The sequence below is a fragment of the Halichoerus grypus genome, chromosome 6, assembly GCF_964656455.1.
Source record: "Halichoerus grypus chromosome 6, mHalGry1.hap1.1, whole genome shotgun sequence".
NCBI lineage: Eukaryota > Metazoa > Chordata > Mammalia > Carnivora > Phocidae > Halichoerus > Halichoerus grypus.
In genome coordinates, this window is record NC_135717.1 from 32,528,868 (window position 1) to 32,552,331 (window position 23,464).

General features: G+C 47.8%; 1 protein-coding gene across 1 annotated transcript in view; it reads left to right on the forward strand.

Moving 5' to 3' along the window:
- Positions 1-22,291: 22,291 nt before the first annotated feature.
- GRIN2A (glutamate ionotropic receptor NMDA type subunit 2A) overlaps positions 22,292-23,464 on the forward strand; it is a 379,633-nt gene continuing 378,460 nt past the window's right edge. The window contains exon 1 of the mRNA XM_036070595.2: positions 22,292-23,195. The gene's annotated coding sequence lies outside the window, so the exon portion shown is untranslated. The remainder of the gene's footprint in view (positions 23,196-23,464) is intronic.

A 23,464-nucleotide genomic window follows, 5' to 3' on the forward strand; every position in this document is an offset into this window, starting at 1 on the left:
TTTACTTACTCTGTTGTTCAGTGTCCTTTGCCTGTAACAAAACCTTTCATGACTCTTACTTTGTTGGGAGGCTTGTGAGTTGTTTCAGTGGTCTCACCCAGCATAATTTCTGCAGCCTCTCTGGTATGCTGGGTGTTGGCTCCTTGGCAATTTCCTCTCTTGACACCAAAATTGTAGAATCCTGGCACATCTAACCAAGGAGGGCTCTCAGGGCTCGTATGCTCTGGCACCTGTTTCTTACGGAGGAGAAGATGGAGCTGTGGGAACCCAACATGCCTCTCAGAGAGAAGATGGAGCCCTGGGGACCCAGCCTGCATCTCAGGGAGGAGAAGATAGAGCTGCTGGGACCCAACCCAAAGGCATTAATTATATATAATCACCAAGCTAGATATACTCAGAGGAAAGAAATGTTACCTATAATCCCATTATCCAGAGACAACAATGGCTAAGATTTTAATACATTTTCTTTTAGTCTTTTTTCCCTCCACATATATATTTAAACAGAATTAACATATCAAATAAATTTATATCCTACTCTTTACCTCAATATTACATTATGGGCATTAATCGACGATCTTATAAAAGACTCAATTCCTTTATTTATAACATGGGAGTAACAGCAATGACAATAAAGATAATAATAATACCAGAACCTATATGATAGGGTTATTGTGGGGATTAAATGAAATAATGCATGTAAAAGCTTTTAGCCCGGTGTGTGGTATATACTAAGTGCTCAGCAAAAATTATCATAATAAAATACTTTAAAATCATAAATGGCTGCAGAGTAGCCTATTGCTGTCATTTTTCATATAACTATGACTTTATTGAATCCACAGATAACAGTTAAGAATCAGGTAATCAAGTTAACTCTCAACTCTGTTTTTTCCATATAGCACCACATTACCTTCTAGAAAAGCAAAATATCAGTGTAGAGGCCACCAGAGCCCATGTGTTTGTTGATAATGATGATCACAACTGCAGTAGAATAAGGAGTGCCTTCAGCCACTAGACCTTAATGGTGATGAGGAGACGGTCTCAGTGTGCAAGCATCTAGGAGCGAGTGCACAAATGCTCTGTGACTATAGGATGGGATGGGGTGGACCATGCAGATGTCTGCACAGATGTTGGACAGAGCAGGAGATGCAGGATCGAGTCAGCCTGGGGTTGAGGTCAGCAGGGGTGTCGTGGAGCAGGCACAGAGGTGATGTCACTATAGGTTTAATCCTAGTTCAAGCTTTTCTGAAAGTAGAACCTGGGACAAGGATGTGGGTGCAGGTATTTCATTTGGAAGAAGACCCCAGGAGGCAGGACAGAAGGACAAGGGAGGGTGTGTCTTGGAAGAGAGGCAGCCAGTAAAAAGTATATTATTGACCTGTGGGCAACTGGGCCTTGGTGCTTCTGGGACCCAAAATAAACTTCAAATTGTCTCTCCAGAGCACGGGAGCCTGGGTATTGATTGACAATGGCTGATGGTCACACCAGGGTGTAACTCCTCTGCAAGTCCAGACTGCCCTGTGTGTAGAGACCCAACTGACTGAGCTTCTATAGTTCTGGAAAAAGTCCTGGAACAGGAATATGGAAGGACATGGGAGCCTGGGGAGGGATGGCGTCAGGTGCAGCTGCAGCCAAAGCTGATGACGGAGGGAGGCTGGAGTGGAGGAAGGATCCGCTGTGGAAGGGAGGAAGACCCAGTGCTCTGCGCCCTTGTGCTGGAGTCCCAGCCTTCCCCTATAGCCAGGAGGTTCTCCCTCGTGTCTCCCAAGACTCTTTCTGCATTTTGTTCTTGTTCCCCTTCGTGCTAGCCAAAAAGGAGATGGAGAGCAGCTGACCATGGTCAGATGGAAATGCTAGAAAAGCTATGGATTCTTGGCAGCCTGACCCCTCCAGGCTCATTTCAGACTTACACCAATGCTCAGAGGACCCCTCTCCTTTTTCCTGCTTCTCCTTCTTAATCCACTTACCCATGCTGTGAGCACAGAATGTGGCCAGACTATTTGCTCCATCCGGTGGCCCAGAAGCTCCCGTCTCCCCTTTAACGATGGCTCCAGCTGACATTAATTGTTTACTGCAAACCAGACTCTCTGCTAGGTGCCCACGTCGTCTCAATTCTAACAACTAGCCCTGTGCTAGATTCTGTGAACATCCCGTTCTCCGGGTGAGGCACGTGACACTCAGAGAGGTAGTTGGTTTCAAGCATGAGGTGCACCTGGGCTTCAAGCCATCACCACGTCGCCTGCTCCCCTCCCTTGAGCGGGTGTGCATCCGCCTCTTCGAGACACGCTGTTTGTCCAGATGCTCAAGGGGGCAGCTCGGGGTTTCACTAGATGTTGTTCTTTGGGGGCTCTTTGCTAACCTGCCTGGTCTCGAAGAGGAAAAACCTCTGAGCAAAAGAGTTAGCAAAACGATTTAGGAATCAGGATAGTTACTGTACATCTGGTAACAAATGCTTGTCTCCTTGCACCTGTCCAGTCTCCCTTGGGTAGACCAGGAAGCTGAGACTCTGGGAGGGGGAGATTTGCCCAAAGCCACACAGGTGGTCAGTGTGGGAATTGGTTTGGAATTCAGCCTGTTGGGTTGCAAAGCCCGTGGGATTCCCACCACCATGTATGTACAGGGTGCCTTCTGTAGGGTGGCCATCAGGTCTGGAAACAAAGGTGAGAATGTTATTAGAATATTAAAATACGTACTCCCCAAAACCTGTGGTGTCAGATCTTGTGGTCTCCCTGTGTGTGCCTGGTGGTGGTGGGGGGGGAGGTACCACAGCGACCAGGGTCGTGAACTGCTTTGGGTCGTGAAAATGCTGATGGTGGTAAGGGGGGCGAGGGAGGGGTCTGTGCACCAAGGTGCCAGGCTGAATCCAAGTGGAGAGCCAGGGTGGGGGTGTGAGAGCGAAGCACATGTGTTTTCTGTGCAATGAAAAATGTGCCAGTTAGAGAACATTTGGCTCAGAGGACCTCTGAGATGATCCCGCTCTTCTTTTCTGCCACTTTCAGGATGGGGCAGGGGAGGCCTGGGTAGCAGAAATGAATGGTCGAAGACCAGGTGTTTTTCTGGGGCGCAGCAGGGCCCCACCCACCGAGTCCTGGCTCTCTGTGAATGCTTGCCACGATGCCTGTGTCCCACCCTCTATCAGCGGAGGATGCGAGAGGACTCGTGGTGACCTATGGCTCCTTCTCTGTGGCTTCCCTCCCCCACCCCAGGGCTGCAGTCCCCTCTCGCTTGTTCCTCCCCCTCTCTGACTAAGAGAACCCCGGAGGCCCCCCTTCTGCCAACCCTCAGCCGCCCCCTCTCCTCTGGAGCCCCCAGGCCGTGAGCGGTGGCTCCATGGAGAAGCAGGGCCGTGGGCGGGGCGAGCCAGATAATTATAATCTTGGAAGGTTTGAATCTCAGGCTGAGAAGCAGGGAGGGAGTTCTTCCTGCCGGGTTTGGGAGCTGGGTCTGAGTCAGAAACCATCTCCCACAGCCCAGCCTCCTAGAGAGTCTGATCCCACCTTGCCCTTCCCCCTTTGAGCCCAACTTTCATCCGATCCATTTATCTCTGCGTGCATGCATTCATTTACGAAATGCTGATGCTGTGTTTACTGCATGCTACGCACTGTGTGGAGCCTGGGGACATTGGAAATGGGGCAAAGGCGATGGTGCATGGTGGTTCAGGGTGTGTTCTGTCGCTCAGACTCCAGAGGTTGTGGTCTTGCCTCCACCATTTATTGGCAGTACAGTTTTCATGCTTTGTTTAAGCTCTCCGTGCCTTTCTTTCCTCCTCTGAGAAATGGGCATTATAAATATCTCCCTTGGAAGGATTGAAGGAGAGGATATATATAAACCACTAAACACGGGTCTGAAGTATACTAAAAGCATATAAAATGTTAGTTGTTGCTGATAATTGTTTTTAAAAAATTGTATTAAAGGGTTGAGTAATGTACAGTTCCGGCTCTGAAAACACTCATAGCCTAGAACAGAGGTGGCAAAGAGGCTCTATCTCATATGTCAACTCTGACTGATCGGTAGAGGATGCTTGGGGTACTGTATTAAGAAAGATTCTGAGGATCAGTTCAGACCCATCAGGAAAAAGAACATGATTGATTAGCAAGGTCTGCGGTGGGTTTTAGGTAAGGGAGAGGTGGCACATTTGCTTGGTATCAGCTCTCTCTCTTACTGAGTTAGTCCTGGAGAGGAAAAGAGGAGGGAATTGCAGGGGTAGTAAGAAATTTAGAGGAGTGTACAGTCAGACCTTATCAGGTATTTGAAGCAAATGTTGGAGGGGTCAGGGCCGCCCAAGAGCTGTTCCTATATGGATAATTCTAAACATCCACAAGAGATGGGGATCCTCCCTGCTGCAGTGTGCCTACAGCTTTTTGTCAGAATATATAGGTTTGAATATATATATATTCAGGCTGTGTGGCCTTGGGCAAGCATCAGACCTATCCTAGGTCTCAGCTTCCCCATCCGGAAAATGGGGAGAATGACCCACCTCTCACAACCCATGCTGGATTTTGGTGAGGATTAGATGAGATAATACATGTTAAGAATTTAGAACGGTGCCCGATACATAATGAACACTCAAAACCTGGTAGTTGGCCGTTAATATTTTGTCTGCCTTGAAGAACTAGGGGTGGGGAGGAGCTTTTCTTCTTTTATAAACCATTATCAGTCAAACAGTTCTTCTCTGTGTGAGCTCTGGAAACAGTCAAGGATTAGGTAGAACAATCAAATTGTTCAAAAATAAAGGATTAGTAGGAAAAAGCTTAAACTTCAAACAATCAGTGAATTGCTCAAATAAATTGTGGTAGGTTATTCAACATTATATAAAATGCAGTTCCATTCTTATGAAAAAGTATTAATTCATATATGACCAGAAAAAGATTTGGAAATCTGAACCCCATGGAGTTAACGGTGATCATCCCTGAGTAGGTGGATGGTGGGTGTACCCATTAGAGTTCTTCATAGAAGGCAGCTTTTGCTGATGAAGCAGAAAAGGAGCCTGTTTAAAGTGTGTTGGGGAACCCCAGTCCTCCAGCGAATGTCTCCGCTCTCAGGAGCACCATCTCAAGTTATCTGTTGGCTTGCCCGGAGCCCTGTGCAGCCCTGTGCCTGCCGGGAACTCAACCCTGCAACCGCCAGGATTCCCGAATATAATTAACTCAGCTCTGCACCTGAGAGAGGGCCCCGCCTAACAGTCTCTATGAGTAAGTGTTCAGGAGAATGCACGAGGAAGTCCTTCCGTTCAGGTCTGAGTCTTCTCTTCCAACTCATGGAGTCCGCAGGTGGGCGGCTCCCCAACGCACTTCACTGGTTCTCTGCTCCCTGGTGGGCAGGCTCCTCCGGCCCTGTTCCTGGGGCTTCCCAGTTTGGCGAAGCGTCTCCATCGTCATTAGGGAGCAGTGTCCCTCAGCCCTCGGCTGATCCCTTGGGCCCTTTCTCTCTTCTTGTTGGTTTAGGCTGTCTGTCTTTCAGATCCAACCAGTATCAAGACCATCAGACCCTCTCATGCAGCACCTTTTCATATGATAGGGTTGTGGGGAAGAGGTCTTATGGGGAAGTGTCCTATTCGGGGCCGGGATGGATCTAGAAATGCTCATGGAGGAGGAGGCTTCTGCGATGGATCTCACATGATAGCTGGGGTTTTCATAGACAGGGTGTGGAGACAAGGGAGGGCAGTGGAGGCTAGAAGAGGAAAGCATGGGATTTGGGGGAAAGGGATTTTGTTGAAAACCACTTGGTTGACACAATCATTGGCATCTTGCTTTCTGTTCTATCAACAATGCTCAAGCAAAGTGCCTGACACTCATAGGCATTTAATAAATATTAGATAAAGTAATGAATGCATGAATTAAGGAATCAAAGACTATTCGGTCTGCAGGGGTGGGGGAGGGGAGGTCTAAAGCCCAGCTGGGTGGTCAGTGTTTCTCAGGCAACAGCATGGTTGTCATTTCCCACCTGAGTCCTAAGTGATGCTAGCTCCTAGCCTCGGGGAGAAGGGAAGGACGTATCCTGCTCCCTGAGCTTGGAGTGAGAGCCCTTGTCTCTTTAACAGCCTCCAAGGGGCCAGGTCTTGCTCACAGCTGGGCCTTGGTGTTCTGTTGAGCGGAAATGGCTTCACCGATCACCAACATCAGACAGAACCCCTCTGGGACCATGATGGGTCAAGACAGAGATCACTGGGCAGTCATGTCTGAACACAGACAAAAGAGGAACATTATCCAAACCACAAAAGCGACCAGACAGCCCGCATCCTGGCTAGTATGAGTGACCGCTGCATCTTCATCTTATTACAGCTTTAGCATTACTTCCCTACTTTCCAGATAACAAGAAGGTACCCAGTTACAGATACCATATTCTATTGATTAGCAGCAAGTCACAGACCCTGGTCACACTCAGGAGAGGGGACCGTACGGGGCATAACACCAGGGGCTAGAGATCGTGGGGGACATCTGAAAATGCTGCTTACCGGGGCAGACTTGGGGTGGACTTGTCAATCTCATTGTAGTGATCCCACTCCCCCCGTGTTCCCAGTGGTTCAGGTGCAGGTGGAAAGTGAGGACCTGTACAAGAGACAGTACGACGTGGTGGAAAGTATGCGCACGCTGCCCGAGTCCAAATCCTCTCCTGTGGGATTTGGGGCAAGTTACTTAAATTTTTAAAGTTTCATTACTCCTACTTAAAAAAAAAAGAAGTTATCATAAAAACAATAACTACTTCATAGGGCTGTTTTGAAGATTAAATGAGAGAACTCGAAAAACTATCTGGAGTAGAGTAAGCAATCGATACACATGAGCATATCGTCCTGTGATGTAATTCTTACTCCCAGCTCAAATTGGCAGGATGGTTTATTTCCAGGACCCTTCCTTCCCAGTCGGCCCTTCCTCGCTGGGTCTGGTGTTCTTCCTTGGGACTTCCAGCATCCCCTTTGCTCTCCACTGCCACAGCCCTCTCTGCTTATGATGTCTTCCCCTTTGGACCAGGAGCATATTAAGGCAAGATACTGTGTCCGTTACCAGAGGCTAGGTTTTGCTGCAGTAACCAACAACCTCCCGAAGTTTCATGACCTACAACCACAAAGGTTCATTTCTTCCCCACATTGCATGTCTACCCTTGGCCTCTCTCCGTGTCATCCTCACTCTGGGTTCTGGCAGATGGAAGAACCTCTGCATGGAACATTGCCAGTTTCCTAGCAAAGCGGGAAAAAAAGACAGTGAGTAATGTTAAATCTGCCTGGAAGTGACACATGTCAGTTCCACCTGCAGATCGGCGGCCAGAACAAGTCACGAGGCCACTGCTGAGTTCAATAGGCAGGGGACATAAAACTCTTATAGGAGGTAATCCAGAATCCTTGGCAAACATCGTTAAAATCAACCATGGAAACTTCATAAAATTCATTTTTTTTTTTTAAAGATTTTATTTATTTATTTGACAGAGAGAGAGAGAGCGAGAGCAGGAACACAAGCAGGGGGAATGGGAGAGGGAGAAGCAGGCTTCTCGCCGAGCAGGGAGCCCGATGTGGGACTCGATCCCAGGACCCTGGGATCATGACCTGAGCCGAAGGCAGACGCTTAACGACTGAGCCACCCAGGCGCCCTCATAAAATTCATTTTATAAACAATAACAATACTAACAGTAGCAAAGTACCAGGTGTGGTTCTAAGTTCATTCCATAGGTTAACCCATTGAAGCCTCATAACAACCTTGCAAGGAAGGTACTGTTATCATTCCCATTTTACAGATGGGGAAATTGAGGCACCGTGCAGTTAAAGGCCCATGCCCAACATTGCAGAGCTGGTGGAACCTCCAGGGCTGGGTGGGGAGGGGCAGTGTAGCTGTGATGGGAATGAAGTGAAGGACCAAGAAGGAGCCACGGGACAGAATTCCTGGATCCAGTTGAGGAGCCCTGAGGTTCCTTCCCCCTCGGGCTGCTCCTTAGTGACCTTCCTTTGCACCAGGCTCCGTGGGTCCCTGTCCCTTCCCATAGCTCACATTCAGCTCCCCACTGAAAATCCTGTGTCTAGGGCCTTCTGAACCCCATAAAAATGTCAATTAAGTTGATTTAAAAATGCTTCAGTCTCATTAACAACAAACTGTTAATGCTGGTGCAGACTGGCAGGACTAAGAGTAAGTAATATGAATATTAAAAGGTTTCTGGTGTCTTGAATTATCAACAATAAATTATTCCCCACCCTGACCCTTCCCCGGCTGTCAGGGATCCCTTCTTCCCTGGGCAGGAAGAGTCATTACTACAAGTCTGGGATTTGGTTTATTCATCTTTGGAGAGAGAGTGCAGGTACTGTAGACTCACTGCTCTTGAGACTTGGGGTCTGACAAATTTAAATTGTTAGTGTTCCCACCACAGACCGTGTTCGTAGTGTGGGCCACCACCCAGCCGAGTACCTGACCTTCTTAATGTTTGGTGAATAAATACATGAATGGAATTAAAGGTGCGAGTTTACATTTGTACCTCTGAATAGGAGTCTGGGCTCTGCCACTTCCTAGCTGTGTGACTGAATAAGTCACCGAACTTCTCTGAGTGTCGGTTGGTCATAATAGTAGCTACTTCACCGGTTGCAGAGATTAAAAGGGATGTTGTGTGTTAAAGTGCCAGGCACACAGTAAGCACTCAGTGAATATTAGCTACCATCATCTTCATCATCATCATTTTCATTATCATGATTATCATTTAAATGAAAATTCTAATTTGACTGTCCTTACCATTGCAACCCTCTAGGTGGAGGAATGTAAAGGTTTCCTGGTTCATACCCTCCAAAGAATATTCTGCAGCCATTAAAAATGATGCTTGCAAAGACATTTTAATAGCAGGGGAAAATGCTCATGTTATGATAAGTTTACAAAAAGCAGACTGCAGGATGTCACGTGTTGTGTGATTGCAGTGATGTTAAAACACACCAAAACAGGATGGAGATACAGCGAAACATTTTTAGTGATTTTTTTTTTCTACATGGTGGAATTACTATTTTCTTTGGTGTTGTTTCTGTAGGTTTTAATTTTTTACATAAATATGTTTTGTTTATTATGAAAATTTCCCTACATACCCAAAAATAGAGAGGCTAGTATTATGAATGTATATTATGAACATAAACCCATCCCTTAGATTTAATGGTTGTTAATATTTTGCCATGTTTGCTTCATCTTTTTCTTTCTTTTGGGTGAAAAATTTTTAAAAATGATTTTATTTATTTATTTGAGAGAGAGTATGCACGGGGGAGAGAACTTGAGCAGAGGGAGGGAGAGGGAGAAGCAGATACCCCAGGACCCTGGGATCATGACCTGAGCTGAAGGCAGACGCTTAACCAACTGAGCCACCCAGGCACCCCTTGGGTGAAATATTTTAAAGTTACTGATACCGTAATACTTTCTTCCTAAGTATTTTAGTATGTGTCTCTAAAAAACAAGAATAGTTTCCTATCTAACCATCATACCATGATCACATGTGACAAAATGAGGAATCATTCCTTAATGTTATTTGATACAAAGTCTATATTCAAATTTCCCCATTTGTACTTCAGTTTTTAAATTTTTTACTACAGTAGGTTTGTTTGAACCAGGATCCATTAAGGACCATAGTTCCATTTGGTTGTCACGTCCCTTAATCCTCTTTCAATCAAGGGGCACCTGGGTGGCTCAGTCAGTTAAGCGGCAGGCTCTGGGTTTTGGCTCCGGTCATGATCTCAAGGTCCTGGGATCAAGCCCTGCATTGGGCTCCACACTCAGGGGGGAGTCTGCTTGAAACTCTTTCTCTCCTTCTGCCCTTCCTCTCCTCCCTCTCTCTCTCAAATAAATAAATAAATGATTTTTTAAAAAAATCAAGCACAACACAGCCCTGCTTTTTTATCCATCTCCCTGACGGTTGAACGGACCGAACCAGCTATTCCCCTGAATGTCTCACCTTCTGCATTAGCTTTTCCTTTGTGGTTGCATCACTTTTATAATATGACAACAATGGGATCCAAAAAATAACCCCTCTCTAGTTCCCAGCCACTCTCCCAACTGAGGAAGCAATAATAGCAACTAGGTGTGCCACGTGCAGGCAAGTTCTAAGCACTTTATTTGTACTAATTTAATTCACATAATAAACCCAAGGCATAAATACTCTTTTTTTTTTTTTTTTTAAATCAATCATTATAGAAATGATGGAGGCACAGAAGTGAAATAACTTGGCAGGGCCGGATAGCTGGGCAGACGTACTCTCAAGCCAGCATGCTTCACCGCCCTGTGTCGTTAAAAGAACTGGAAGGGGCACTGCAAGCTAAGGAGGAAGGTAGGGAAGCCAACTCTGCCTTCCCTTGGGGATGCCCAGTGCCATCTCCCAGGGGTGGGCCCTGCCATGATGCTTAGGGACGGGTCTAGAGGGCAGGGGATGGAGTGGCGTCTGCAAAGATGAAGTGTCTGCTTCAGCCAGAGCTTGAAGCTGTTCTGGACGTCTCCAGGGTTTCCTTCTGTTTCCCTTCCTTTCCTTCCATTCTTAGCAGGTAGGAAAGGCCCTAAGAAGCTTGTGCTTTTCCTTGTCTGGGCTTGAGATTTCCTGAGTCTGCTATTCATAGGCAAGGAGACATCAGACCCAGAAAGCAGCCCTCAAGAGAGCCTCTGTAGTTGCCAAAGTAAGGGACACAAGGGATTCACCAACTCTTCCATTCTTGGGACTGCATTCATGCGCATTCTGGAAGAATCAGGCAGAGGACAAAGTGCCTTTGGGAAAGGACACAGGGAGAGTTCAGGCACCTGGGTTCTTTTTTTAAAATATTTTATTCATTTGAGAGAGAGAGAGAGAGACAGAGAGCACAGAGAGGCAGAGGGAGGGGGAAAAGCAGGCTCCCCACTGAGCAGGGAGCCCTATGCAGGGCTCTATCCCAGGACCCTAGGATCATGACCTGAGCTGAAGGCAGACGCCCAACTGACTGAGCCACCCAGGTGCCTGGGCACCTGGGTTCTTAACTAGATTTGCCTTTGCCATGGATAAGCTGTGTGTCTTTGGCCATGGGGCCCAGCTTCCCTGAGCCCCAGTGTCCTTCTGCATTATGTCCGATTTAAAGCTGTCTGTTCTGTTTCCGCTGTGAGGTTGTCATAAAGATTATATGGGAACACAAGTGGGAGCACTTTGAAAAGTAATGATGGAGGTATAAGAGCCCCCCTCCAGGGTGCCCTGCCGGAGTTGCAAATTCAGATGCACTGCCCTGGCTGGAGCGGTGGGGGCATATGGTTTCCTGGACAGCAGCCATGTTCTCTCACGACCCTACCCCAGTGCCCTGGTTGATGGGTCAAGGTGTCAGCAGTTGAGCCAGGCTGGGCCAAGGAATCATTGCCCTGGGCTGTTTGGGCTTGGAGAGGGAGGGTGGTCAGTCATTCTTTCCTCTGGGTTTAGGTGTCACTGGAAACAGGGGGCACTGATCCGCTGTCTGACTTTAGAGGGAGGGTGAATGCTGTGAGCGAGCGAGAGGGAGAGAGACACGTGAAAGCCGGGTTCCAGCTGTCCTTGGGATCAAACTGCATCCCCAGGGTTGGACTGTTCAACCCATTTTTGGCTTCTCTGAGCCAACCATTTCTCCTTCTCCCCCACCTCCTTCTCTTTTTTTGGCTTCGATGGTTTTGAGGTTGTATTTGCCATTTAAAAGGGTATCTGAGATATTAGGCAATAGGACCCTCTCAGCAGTCTGACAAAGGAGAAAGCTAGAGTGTACTCAGAGCTCAGAAATCGCCTCCTGGTTCCATCCACCTCATTTTGCAACTACCGTCCAGCACTGTTAACCACCTTGCCTGGGTATGTGAGCAAGGAAGCAGCAAAACCAACACAAGAATCCAGGTCTCCTGACTTCCATCCCAGGGCCTCCTCTGCCTACTTTTTATTTGGGTGGCATATAATAAAAAATAGTAACTCTTACTATCTACTGAGTATGTACTAAGTTCTTCCCTGCGCTAGGTGATTCTCACGCATTCTCATAATAGCGACCCAGTGAGGAAACTGTTATTCTTCTCATTTTGCCTGGCGGAAAACTGAGGTTCATAGAAGTTAAGCAACTTGCCTGAAGTCACACAGCTAGTGAGTCCCAGAGCCGGGATGCAAACATAAGTCCTTGTTTTTAATCATGGTGCTCTGTCTGGTCTTCGGCTTCCTGCTATGGAGAGTGACACTGGCCACACAGTCCTTGGAGCCAGTTCCTTGCTGAGTCTGGGAGTGAGATCAGGCAGTCCTGAGAGATCTGTCATTTCCAGCATCTTGTGGCTACTGGCATGGGAGTATTGTTCTTGGACTTGTGTTATTTACCCAAGAATTTGCAAGGCTGCTTCTTGCTTAGGTAACAAATACCTCTGCAAATAGGGATGGAAAATTGGCTTTGCTTATTCAGAAGTGGGGAGAGCTGCCGGCATTCTTGGGAAAGCCATTGGTACAAACATGTGGGTGCAAAAGAGGCCCAAGTTTTGCTCATCAACCCCATGGTAGAGAAAAGCATTCTTGGAGTTTCTCTGCGAAGGTAGCTTTGGTGTTTAGAAGCCCTGTGGCAGATTCACTCAGGTGCCTCCCAGGTTCACAGAGCTTGGCCAAGGGCAGTCTATCCCCAAGTATTAACTTCTGGTCACCTGTGACAGAACCATTTGCGAGGCTTGTTAAAAATGCAGTGTAGGGCGCCTGGGTGGCTCAGTTGGTTAAGCGACTGCCTTCGGCTCAGGTCATGATCCTGGAGTCCCTGGATCGAGTCACGCATCGGGCTCTCTGCTCAGCAGGGAGCCTGCTTCTCCCTCTGACCCTCCCCCTTCTCATGTGCTCTCTCTCTCTCATTCTCTCTGTCTCAAATAAATAAATAAAATCTTTAAAAAAAAAAAAATGCAGTGTAACACACTGCCCCAAATCTTAGTTGCTTGAAACAACAACAGGTAATTTGCTGATGAATCTGCAGCTCAGGCAAAGTTCAGCAGGAACAGCTTATCTTTGCTAGGGCAGCTTTGCTGGGGCCTGCAGGATCCACTTTTGAAGTGACTCACTCATGTGGCTGCCAGGTCGGTGTGCCAGGGCTGTGGGCTGTGGGCTGTGGGCCTTGGTTCCTCCCTATGGAAGGCTCTCCATTGGATGCTAGGGCTTCCTCACAGCATGGCGGCTACACATTCCAAGGGTGAATAAGAACAAGGTGGAATTACATTGCTTTTTGGCAATCTAGCCTCAGAAATCACTTAGCAATACCTCTCCTGTGCTGTATTGACCTGAGGAAGTAAAAAAGGCTGCATAAACTGAAGCTCTTGATGGGGAAGTGGCAATAGTGGGGTTGGGGGGCCCTCTGGGGAAGAAAGGTGCCTGGGGCAGGGAAGAGAGGAAGTGGAGAAAGGGACAGTGAAGAGAGAGACAAGTGAGAGAGGAGAATTACATCTCACCATAAGGCTTGATTTGTCTTTGACATGCACATATATTACCTTTTGTTTAAGAAATGAATACAAGGCCAAGATGGCAGGGAGTGGTGGGTGGACGTGTTGGTGTGTGAGCATGTGTGTCTGTGTGTGCTTGCGGTCTCAGGGCAGGCATGGGCGATGTGCTTAAAGCAATAGCCCTGATGGAAGCAAAGGGGAGGGTGCCTCCATGGCCAAGACAGGGCCTAGAGCTCCAGCATGCCCCTGTCCCTGAGCTTCCCAGAAGAAGCTCATTCTGCCTGACCCGGCCCATCTCTTCCAACGGAAAGGGATCCAGCTGTCTGCCAGGGGCTGAGGAGTCCCAGAGACAGCGAAACATGCCCAGAGGCAGAAAGCATAAAAACCCTTCACCTTTTCACTAAGAGCAAAACAAAATGAAACTTCAGACAAACAAACTAAAACCCTAAACCGCACAAATACCGCACTCAACAAAGAAAGCTACGAGTATAATAATAATCCCTGCCATTTATTAAGGACCCAGTACGTGCCAGATGCCTCACCTCATTTCATTCCCGCTGCAACTGTAATTTTGCAGACAAGGAAACCAAGGCCCCGGAAGGCAGGATGGCTTGCCTGCACTTCTACAACCAGAGGGGAGACACACAAGTGTGGTTGCAGCCAGGTCTGTTGGCGCCCGTGTCTGGTTGTTGGGATTTCAGTCTTTCCTCCTCTCCCTATAGCCTGGATCCTTGGGCAGCTTTGCCTAATGAAAAGAAATGTTCTTTATGCAATTGGGACCCAACCGCTGGACTTGGCGACAATGTATTTTGTGACTTCCCAGTAAAAATGGAGTTCTTTTTTAGGAACAGTGACTCTCAGAGGGCAGAGCTGGGAACTTCAGCTTGGGGAGAGGAGCAGCAAGTACCAGAGTGAGCACCAAATTGCGGGGCGGGGGGGAGGGGGGCAGGAGCACCCATTCTAGTCCTAACTGGCCGTGTGACATTGGTTGGGCAATAATATTAATGCTCATTAATAATAGGGACAGCCTCTTCTTGTCCAACATCTCTTCTGTACCAGGTGCGGTGCTAAAGAATTCATGTGTATCACCTGATCTAATCTCAGCAGTCCTTTCAGGGAGGGAGGTACAGATATCTTCCCCATTTTGTGGATCAGGAAACTGAGGTCTTGGGCATGGAGCAACTTGCCCACAGCCACACAAATAGGAAGAGATACATCCAAGATTTGGGCCTGGGCACAGGAGTTCCAGAGTCTGTGCTTTTATTACTGTGCAACAATATTGATACAAATATGAGTGTAACACAGACACAGACTACCATGTATTGAATGTCTTCTGTGTGGCATTCACTCTCCAAGCACTGTATGCAATATAGCACTTAATCCCCGACTCTGAGTTAACTATCATGATCATTTCCATTTCCAGTTGAAGAAATTGACTTCTCTTTTGTCTAACAAGAGGGTCATCGCCTTCCACTGCATGGCTGTGTTCTAAGAGCTGCCGCTTTCAGCAAAAGGGTAACGACAGGCATGGACTCAGGTCACATGGAGTGGGGGCTGGCTTCTGACCACGTCCTTCCCTCTCCCTCTCAGAGAGAAGCTGGGGTGCCGGAGGAGTTTGGAGAGGTGGCTGGATGAGTGCCTTACCTGTGCCTTCTCCAGAGGCTGGAGGCACAGGCAGCTCCCTGGGGCTCACCACGCCTGTCTTCCATCAGTCCAGGCTGGGCAGCCTGCCTCCTTGGCACAGTGGGCTACAGCCCGAGGCTCCTGGGCCCTGCGTGGCTCGATGAACTGTGTAAGGAAGGGAGACTCTGCCAACGTGTCACGGCCAGCTTCCCTGTGGGCACCATCTGGGATACACTGAGCCGGGGAGCCAGGGCCGGCCAATGGCGTCCTCCCCCGCCCTGTGGGCCTCACCTCCCCGAACACACACAGGGAGTGTTCAGCTGAGGGAAATATCTGTCAGGGGAGCCTCTTTTTTAGGCCCCAGAGGGTCCTATCAGGCAATAATGAGCATACTAATAACGGACATTTGTTAAACCCTGACTATGCCTGGCTACTATGCTAAGTGCTGTATGTGTATTGTCCCACTGAATTTACTCCTGACACACCGCCATATTTAAGTACTATTATTATCCCCATTTTATAGATGAAGAAACTGAGACACAGAGAGGCTAAGGGACCCACCCACGGTCATGCAGCTTGTAAGTTTAAGAGCCAGGTTTCACATTCTGTTTCTTAATGCCTGGCTGACTCACAAGGCCTGGATTCTGATCTTTGCTCAGTCAGTTCCTGATGAGCATTTCTGTGTGGTCCCCCTGCTCCTTAGAGTTCTTCAGTCTCTTCTGTACAGTGCCGGGATCAGACCACATTTTCAAAATGTGTTCATCAGAATCCTAGCGTTCTTTCAGGAGCTATGTGTGGGTGGGGGTGGAGTTGGGGAAGGGGTGAGGAACCTCCCAGCCTCCTACCCCCTTTCAACCTGGGATCTGGATCAAAGCACCACTTTTCACTGCTTCTTGTGTGAGGGCTGTGTGTGAGGGATGGCATTGAGAAGGGGTTCTGTTACTTAGGATATATGTTTGAGCATTAGCAATTGCCGACCTGACATTCTTGTACCCTAGAAGAGGAGGAAAATAAGCCTCAGAGAAGGTAAGGGACCCATCTAAAGATGTCCAGCAAATTGGTGACTTAGATAACGTGGTGGTTCAAAGTGCAGTTTCTGGAGCCTGACACAAACAGGTTCAAGCCTTAGCTCTGCTTGGTACTACTTGGTGTTCTTGGTCAGAGGCAGCTCTTGACTACTGCACTGTTTTACTGCCATGAAGTGCTCCAAGTGGGATAGTGATGCCCCATGTGACTTCTCTGGTGAGAGAACTCAGTAACTGGGTCATCTTTCCTTCCCCTCCTCACCCTTAGCCCCAACTCCCAGCTCAAATGCCTTTGGACTTGCCCAGTTAGATGCAGATATCAGGGGTGCCCAAGGACTGTGCCCACCTCAGGGAATAATTGTGACTTTCCATCTGGCAGCCTGTACTGGAAGTCATGCCCCACAGAGTCTGTGTTCATGGATAGGGAAAGGGCCATCCCGGTGACAAGAAGATACAAATAAGAGACTCTGTGTGACCCGTAGTAACTGTGTGACCTTCAGCACCTTGCTTCATGTCTCCAGGCTTCAGTGTCCTCACCTTTAAAGAGTGGTATTGAAGGTTTGATGGTCCCCATGGGCCTCTGAAGCTTCAAGATGGTATGCTTCAATGATCCTAGGCACCAGGAAATATGACCTCTCTCCTTGGCATCCAGACATTTCTCTGAGAAGTCTTCTCCCTTCATGCAGACTCATGAATCAGGTAGAATCATAATTGACTGAGTCTCCCTCTTTATCTATGGGGTGAGGGATGAGACTTTTTGAGTATTCCTGGCCTTGGGAAATTGGCCTCAAATGGTCTGGCTGCAGGGCTTTCAAAGCACTGTCCTGAGGGTCAGATTCCAGAACACTGATGGAGCCACGTTTTCTAAGGAGTAGGGTGACTGGTTGTTTAGAGGTGACACACACGTTTGGCTTCCTCCTCTCGGAAGTCTAAGTTGTTAAAAGGCTTGGGCTCATTTCACATCAGAGACCTGACCCTCTCCCTCTGTCCCTTCTCTTCTGTCCCACTTTGGTGCCTTCACTTGATCCAGTCCCTTGTGGTTGGTCAGGCAGTGTGATCCTAGCTCCGCTCACATCTCTCTGGCCTAGTAGGAAGTCCACGTGCACCCCAATGGCTTCCTGGAGGTCTGCGCACAGGGGACGCTGGAAGGGTGGGGATTTATGATGAATGAGGGGTTGGATTAATCCTGCTCTCCATCCTCTGTTCCTTGCCACCGAGTGGGATAATCCTGAGGTGTATTCTATATAGTCTCAGCTGGTCTTTAGCTGGACTGGGGCTAAGTTAACCCTACTGGCCCCTCGCCTATGAACATGACTTTTATTGGCTTCTTCCTTTCCCACTTCCTCTTGTGCTTTCTAGATCACCTCCCAAATAAACTAAGGTTCTCAAATCCTGATCTTGAGGTCTGCTTGTGATATTGTGATTTATAATAAGAAATATATATTTGGTCTTTGTTCTTGTTTCTGGCATGGAACTCCTAAAACCCTTGGGATTTCCTAAGAGATAAGAGCACAAAGATGTCTTTTGTTATGCTAATGAGGCGGTTTTTGGCCTGCACCTAAGGATGGGGGCTGGTTGTCTGCCCACTGGAGCCAACCATGTGATTAGAAGGTTGGAATTTTCAGTCCCATCCCTGGATCTCCAGGGAAGGGAGACGGAGTGGAGATGTGAATTCAATCACCAATGGCCAGTGATTTAATCAATCATGCCTATGTAATGAAGCCTCCATAAAAACCCAAAGAACAGGGTTTGGAGAGCTTCCTGGTTGGTGAACATATGGGATGTTGGGGGAGTGGTGCATCTGGGGAGGGTGTGGAAGTTTTGCACCCTTTCCCCATACCTTGCTATATGTGATAATCTATATTCTTTTTTTTTTTTTAAAGATTTTATTTATTTATTTGAGAGAGAGAATGAGATAGAGCATGAGAGGGGGGAGGGTCAGAGGGAGAAGCAGACTCCCTGCTGAGCAGGGAGCCCGATGCGGGACTCGATCCCGGGACTCCAGGATCATGACCTGAGCCGAAGGCAGTCGCTTAACCAACTGAGCCACCCAGGCGCCCGATAATCTATATTCTATATTCTATGTATCTACAAATCTCTAATATATATCTATAATATGTATAATCTCTTCATCTGGCTGTTGATTTGTATCCTTTAATATCCATCGCAATAAACCGGTACTCTAGTCAGTAAGCTGGTTTCCTAACTTGTGTGAGTTGCTCTAGGAAATTAATCAAACCCAAGGAGGGGGTTGTGGGAACCTCTGATTTGTAGCCAGTCAGAAGCACAGGAAACAGCCTGGACTTGGCAGTTGGCATCTGAAGTGGAGGGTAGTCTTGTGGGACTGAACGAGCCCTTAACCTGTGGAGCCTGACAGTATCTCCATGTAGGGTCAGATTTGAGTTGAATTGTAGGACACCTAGCTAGTGTCAAGGAATTGCTTGGTGGTGTGGGGACCCCTCCCCCACTTTGGAATTGGGTGCAGAACCCTTACTGCTCTTGGAGGGATTCACACTAAAACATACCCTTACACAACATTCACTACAGTGCTGGGGGAGGCAGAGTGATTTTACTCCCATTTTGCTGATGAAGGAACTGAGGCCTGGAAAGGTTAACGACATTTCTCAAAGTGGTAGAATGTACAGTTACTCTTTTCTCAATGGTATGTTTTGGTGTCTCCCAAGCTCCTGTCTGATATAAGGGAGGACACTGGGTTGCATTGGGTGAAGACCAAAAAGGTACAAAAACTTTTGCTGCTGTCTTAATTTTAGTTCTCAAGACTACCAGTGGATTTGTTTAGAAAAAACCTTAAGCTCTAATTAGTAGTATTGATACCTGAATGGGTTATGGGAGCAGGAAGAGATTTTTAGCCCTTTTTGATAAGATAGTATGCGAGGGTTAACTAGCACCTTGGTTGATCCCAAGGTCAAGACCTTCAAAAAAAGTTACAGAATCATTGATCATCAAACATGGAAGGCAGCTCTGAGTTCAGATGGCTAGTGTAAACCTTTGTTTTTATGAATGGATAAACTGAAGTCTAAAGAGGAGAAAGTCTTTAAGGTCACCTGGTAACAGGGAAGTTAGGATCCGAGAGAAAGTATAGGAGATAAGGGTAATCAGAGTCAGGTTATGCTAAACTCAGATATCTATGAGAGCTTGCTGTCAGGAATGCCAAAGTGGACCAACTCTGATCACTGGATGGGGCTGCCCAGAACACCTGAGCAAGCTTATGATGTTCTATCTAAACTTTGAAAGAAAGAGTTCACAAATTGATTAATGATGTCTGCCTTGGCACAGGACATACTCACCTGTCCTGTGTACATGTACACATTGTACTCGTGTAACTACTATCATGTAAAAGAGAACATCAAGAAGGGACCACAGTTAGCACACAAGGTGGAACCCACAGACTGGAATTTGGAGGGATGGTGAAGGTAGATCACCAGTGACAAAAACAAGGACTGAAGTGGTGGCTACGTGGTGTTTCAGGTTTCTTGGACACCCTAAATTTCTTTTTTACTCTTTCTCTCTCAGTATTGTATTATACTGCTTTGGAATCCCAATAACCTTGTAGAATGCAAACACACACATACTTAATTTTACACAGCAGACACGTAAAACAAAAATTTTGGATCCTGGTCCAACTTTTGCCTTTGGCCTCTTGTCTCACCATACTAACGTTAATTAGTCTTACTTTCCCCATATTTAAAATAAAGGTTTTGGGCTAGGTCTGAAATTCTCAAAAAGCATTCAGAGAAACATTAGCTCCATAGGATGGCAGCAGCTATTCTGTGGAATAAAATAGGTTTCCATGATCAACTTCTTCTGGAACATTGCTGGAACAATAAACACATTAACCTACAGGACTTCTAATGTAAGAATTCACCTTAAAGTGACTCAGGTAGGCAGAATTCCCCAAACTTACTTGAAAACACAATGCACAATACAGGATCATCTCTAAAGGTCTTTCAGCCAAAATACTGCCATTCTTTATTCATTTCCTTTGAGAACAGAGATATTAAGAGAAGCACAATCAATGATTGGCTCATTTTACTTCTCTGCTATAGACATGATATGGTGGTTGGTTTTTAACCACAGTGTTCAAGTGGCTCAAAGCAAGTGGCAACCATGGGGGTCATTTCTTTAGTGAAGCATTTGAAGATAAATCAATTGGATTGAAAACAACGGAAACAATTTGTTCCTTGAGACTAGACTAGGTAATTTCAGTCACTTTAATGATGTGACTGGCAATAAAACCAATTGGCAAAATTGACTGCAGAACAGGGTGACTAGGGGCTCTTTTTTTTTTTCCCCCACATAGTCTTTGTCAGCATAGCTGCTATGAAGGTTTTTCATCTGAAAGTCTTGAGTAGTAAAATCCTGCTCAGTGTCCTAAGTTCTGTGGTAGGTTTAGCTTTTGCAGCACAGCACGGGGTAAATTGTCATGATCACATACACACTGTTACAGTCTCCACCTGTGTGGTGGAGGTCGAACCCTAAATGTCTCTCCACACTGGGGAGATGTCCGGCCTGGGGCAACTCCAGCTGGCCTGTGTCTGCAGAGATAGACAGTTCCTTCAAATGGAGGATTGTCTTCTTTCTCTATTCAAAAGAGACCACACCTGTTTGATCTACCTTTCTACGAGTCTGGTCACGAATGACTTCAAACTCTCCATGCCAATAGTTTTTATCAAAGACTATTTCGGGGTCTGTGTTGATATACAAGTATGGAAAGTATGGTGGGTTATTAAGCAGGGCATCATCAGAATCATTTATGGATTAAAACAAAAACACATGCTTGGCTTCACCTCTGAAGATTTTGATGGAGAAGATCTAAAGTGGGTGCAACCACCTGTATTTTAAAAACCTCCATGGATACGATCCACATGCCCATCAGTAGGAGACTAGATACAAAGTATGGTTTATTCATACAGTGGGAAGTTACTCAGCAACAACAAAGGAAAAGCTGCTGTTACATGCAGCAACATCGATGAATCTCCCAGACATTAGGTTAAATGAAAAAAGCCAGTCACCAAAAAATGTACAACGTTAGGATCTATTCATATGAAGTTTGAAAATAAGCCAAGCTGATATATCGTGTTAGAAAAAACTTGTGGTTTCTACTAGGGGGATATGGGATTAACAAGAGGGACACAAGGATACTTTCTGAGGGTGATGACAATATTTTATACCTTGTTTTGGGTGATGGTCTACACGATGCATATAATTACAAAACTTGAACTGAATTCTTAAGAGATGTGTGTTTTATTATATATAATTCATACATCATTTAAACGAAAGAGCCTAATTTCCCTGTAAGTCTCCAAACTAGGGTCCTGTACCTGTGCCAAAATCCAGGAAATGATTGTCTTCACTCAATCCAGCTCAGCCCAGTTACAGCCTCAAGAATGGAATGCTTCTCAATTCTTTGCTGTATTTCACACAACCAACCATTTTCATTTACCTTCCAGGATTTCTTCCATTCTTTCTGTCTTTTGAATAATAAAACTCCAGAGAACTTAACATACAACAGCCAGCTTGATAATAAACCCATAGTTCTCTAAACTGTGTCCCTTTCCTGTCTCCATTTCAGTAGTCAGTATTCAGTAGTCCTGGAAAGAGGCCTAGAGCACCTACTATGTGCTGGACTTTGTTGGCTCCATTACCAAGGCTATCTCATTTTCTTTCCGAAATAACCCTGAGAAATAGATATTCTTACTGTCTTCACTTTTCAGGTTAGCAATTGATAAGGGAAGATAAATATAGAGCAAGCCCCAAAGGTGACATCAGGCCGATGAGTGGAGGATGCAGGGTTAGAAAGAACAGTGATTGCAAAAACCTCGTATAATTTAAGGCCGCTTTCTTTCCAGGGCCTTAGGTAAGGAAAGCAGGGACCAGGGAGTTGGAAGAAGAGATACAGCTGAGTGTAAAAAGGGCAAAGGTCCTCACTTGACAATGTTTTTCAAGCTCAGTTGCCAGAATTCAAGCCAGCCAGGCCTCACACACCCAGGCAGTCCCATGCTCTCTGGCTCACCCCTGCTGGTAGCTTAGAAGTGGCAGCCTCAGGGCGACTTTTGTTTGATATAACTTAGAAAACAAGAAGGAAGCAAGTGGGGGATGTAGAGATGTCTTTACTTTTAGGATTCTGGCTCCCTGAGACGAGAGGAGTGGGTTCCCTTCCGGGGGTGGCGATGCACAGGGAGAAGCACTGGAGCAGATTCTGTGGGGTGTGTGTGTGTGTGTGTGTGTGTGTGTGTGTGTGTGTCGGCGCGCCTGTGCATGGAGGGGGATTGCTGTACCCAGCGCGAGGCACTGGGGGAGGAAGAAGCGGTAGCAGAGATCTGAATAATTGATTCTTCAGCCGCACCAGACGCTCAGAAGCGGGCGTAGAGCGTGGTTTCAGCACCACGGATAGCGGCACACCGCCGCAGGCACCCCCTTCGCCAGGCAGCCACCTATCCTGGCCCTGTCGCCGCCGTGCGCTCCCGGAACGGGTGGCCGTGCTCCGCGCCGCCGCCGAAGGACTGCGGGGTCTGCCTCAGCCCGCCTCCGGGGAGGGCGGCTACGGGCGGGAGATGCTTTCACCCGCTGGAGCTCCAAGCCTCTCTGGCTGTCGCGGGGGCTGCTGCGTCTAGTCGACTGAGAACAAGTCCCTAAGTTGGCGTGGGGGCGCCCCTGCCTTCCTCCTGCTCTTCCTCCGAGGCCACCGCAGCAGAAGCACGCCCCAGAAGCCCGGCTTTGCCAGTGCTGTGAATCAGGGTGGCTAAGCGCTCTCCGGACTCCCGTCGGGAAATGGGGAGCTGAACGCCTGGAGGCGAGCTGGCCCCGCAGCGAAGGGCCCAGAGGGAGCTGCCATCCCCCGCCCGCGCCTCTCTCCGGCGGGGACCGCGGGGATCCCCGGCCACACGCGCGCGTGCTCCTACACTCACTCACACACACACTCGCCCTCACACACACCACCAGCCCGGAGCCTGGGCTGCGGAGAGGGCTGTCGGGCGCGCTCAGAGGACCGGGCAGCTGCTGTCCGGAGTGGGGCAGGAAGCCGAGCTCTGGCTTTTGGAGGGAGGCGCTGCGGGGTTGGCCGGAGCATGGGGCTGGGTGAGCGCTGAGAGTCGCGGCCGCAGCCATCAGCCCTGGAGATGACCAGGAGCGGCCACTGCTGAGAACTATGTGGAGAGAGGCTGCGGTGAGTGCTGGCGCGGGACGCGGGGCCTGGGCGGCCCCTTTGGGGAAAAGACGGTGGGAGGCCCGAATAGCAAGGGGAGGCAGGACCGCAAGGGGGTCGTTGCGTGGAAATGATCGCACCTCCCTTGGGGATCCGGGACCGCGGGAGCCTGAGTCCTTCCCTCCCCCTCTCCTGCCGGCTCATAGCAAACTCAGCCAGCCGCCCCCCCCATTCCCTCCTCTTTCTCTCCCTACCCCCCTCCCTCAGCAGCTCCTAGCCGAACAACTCCC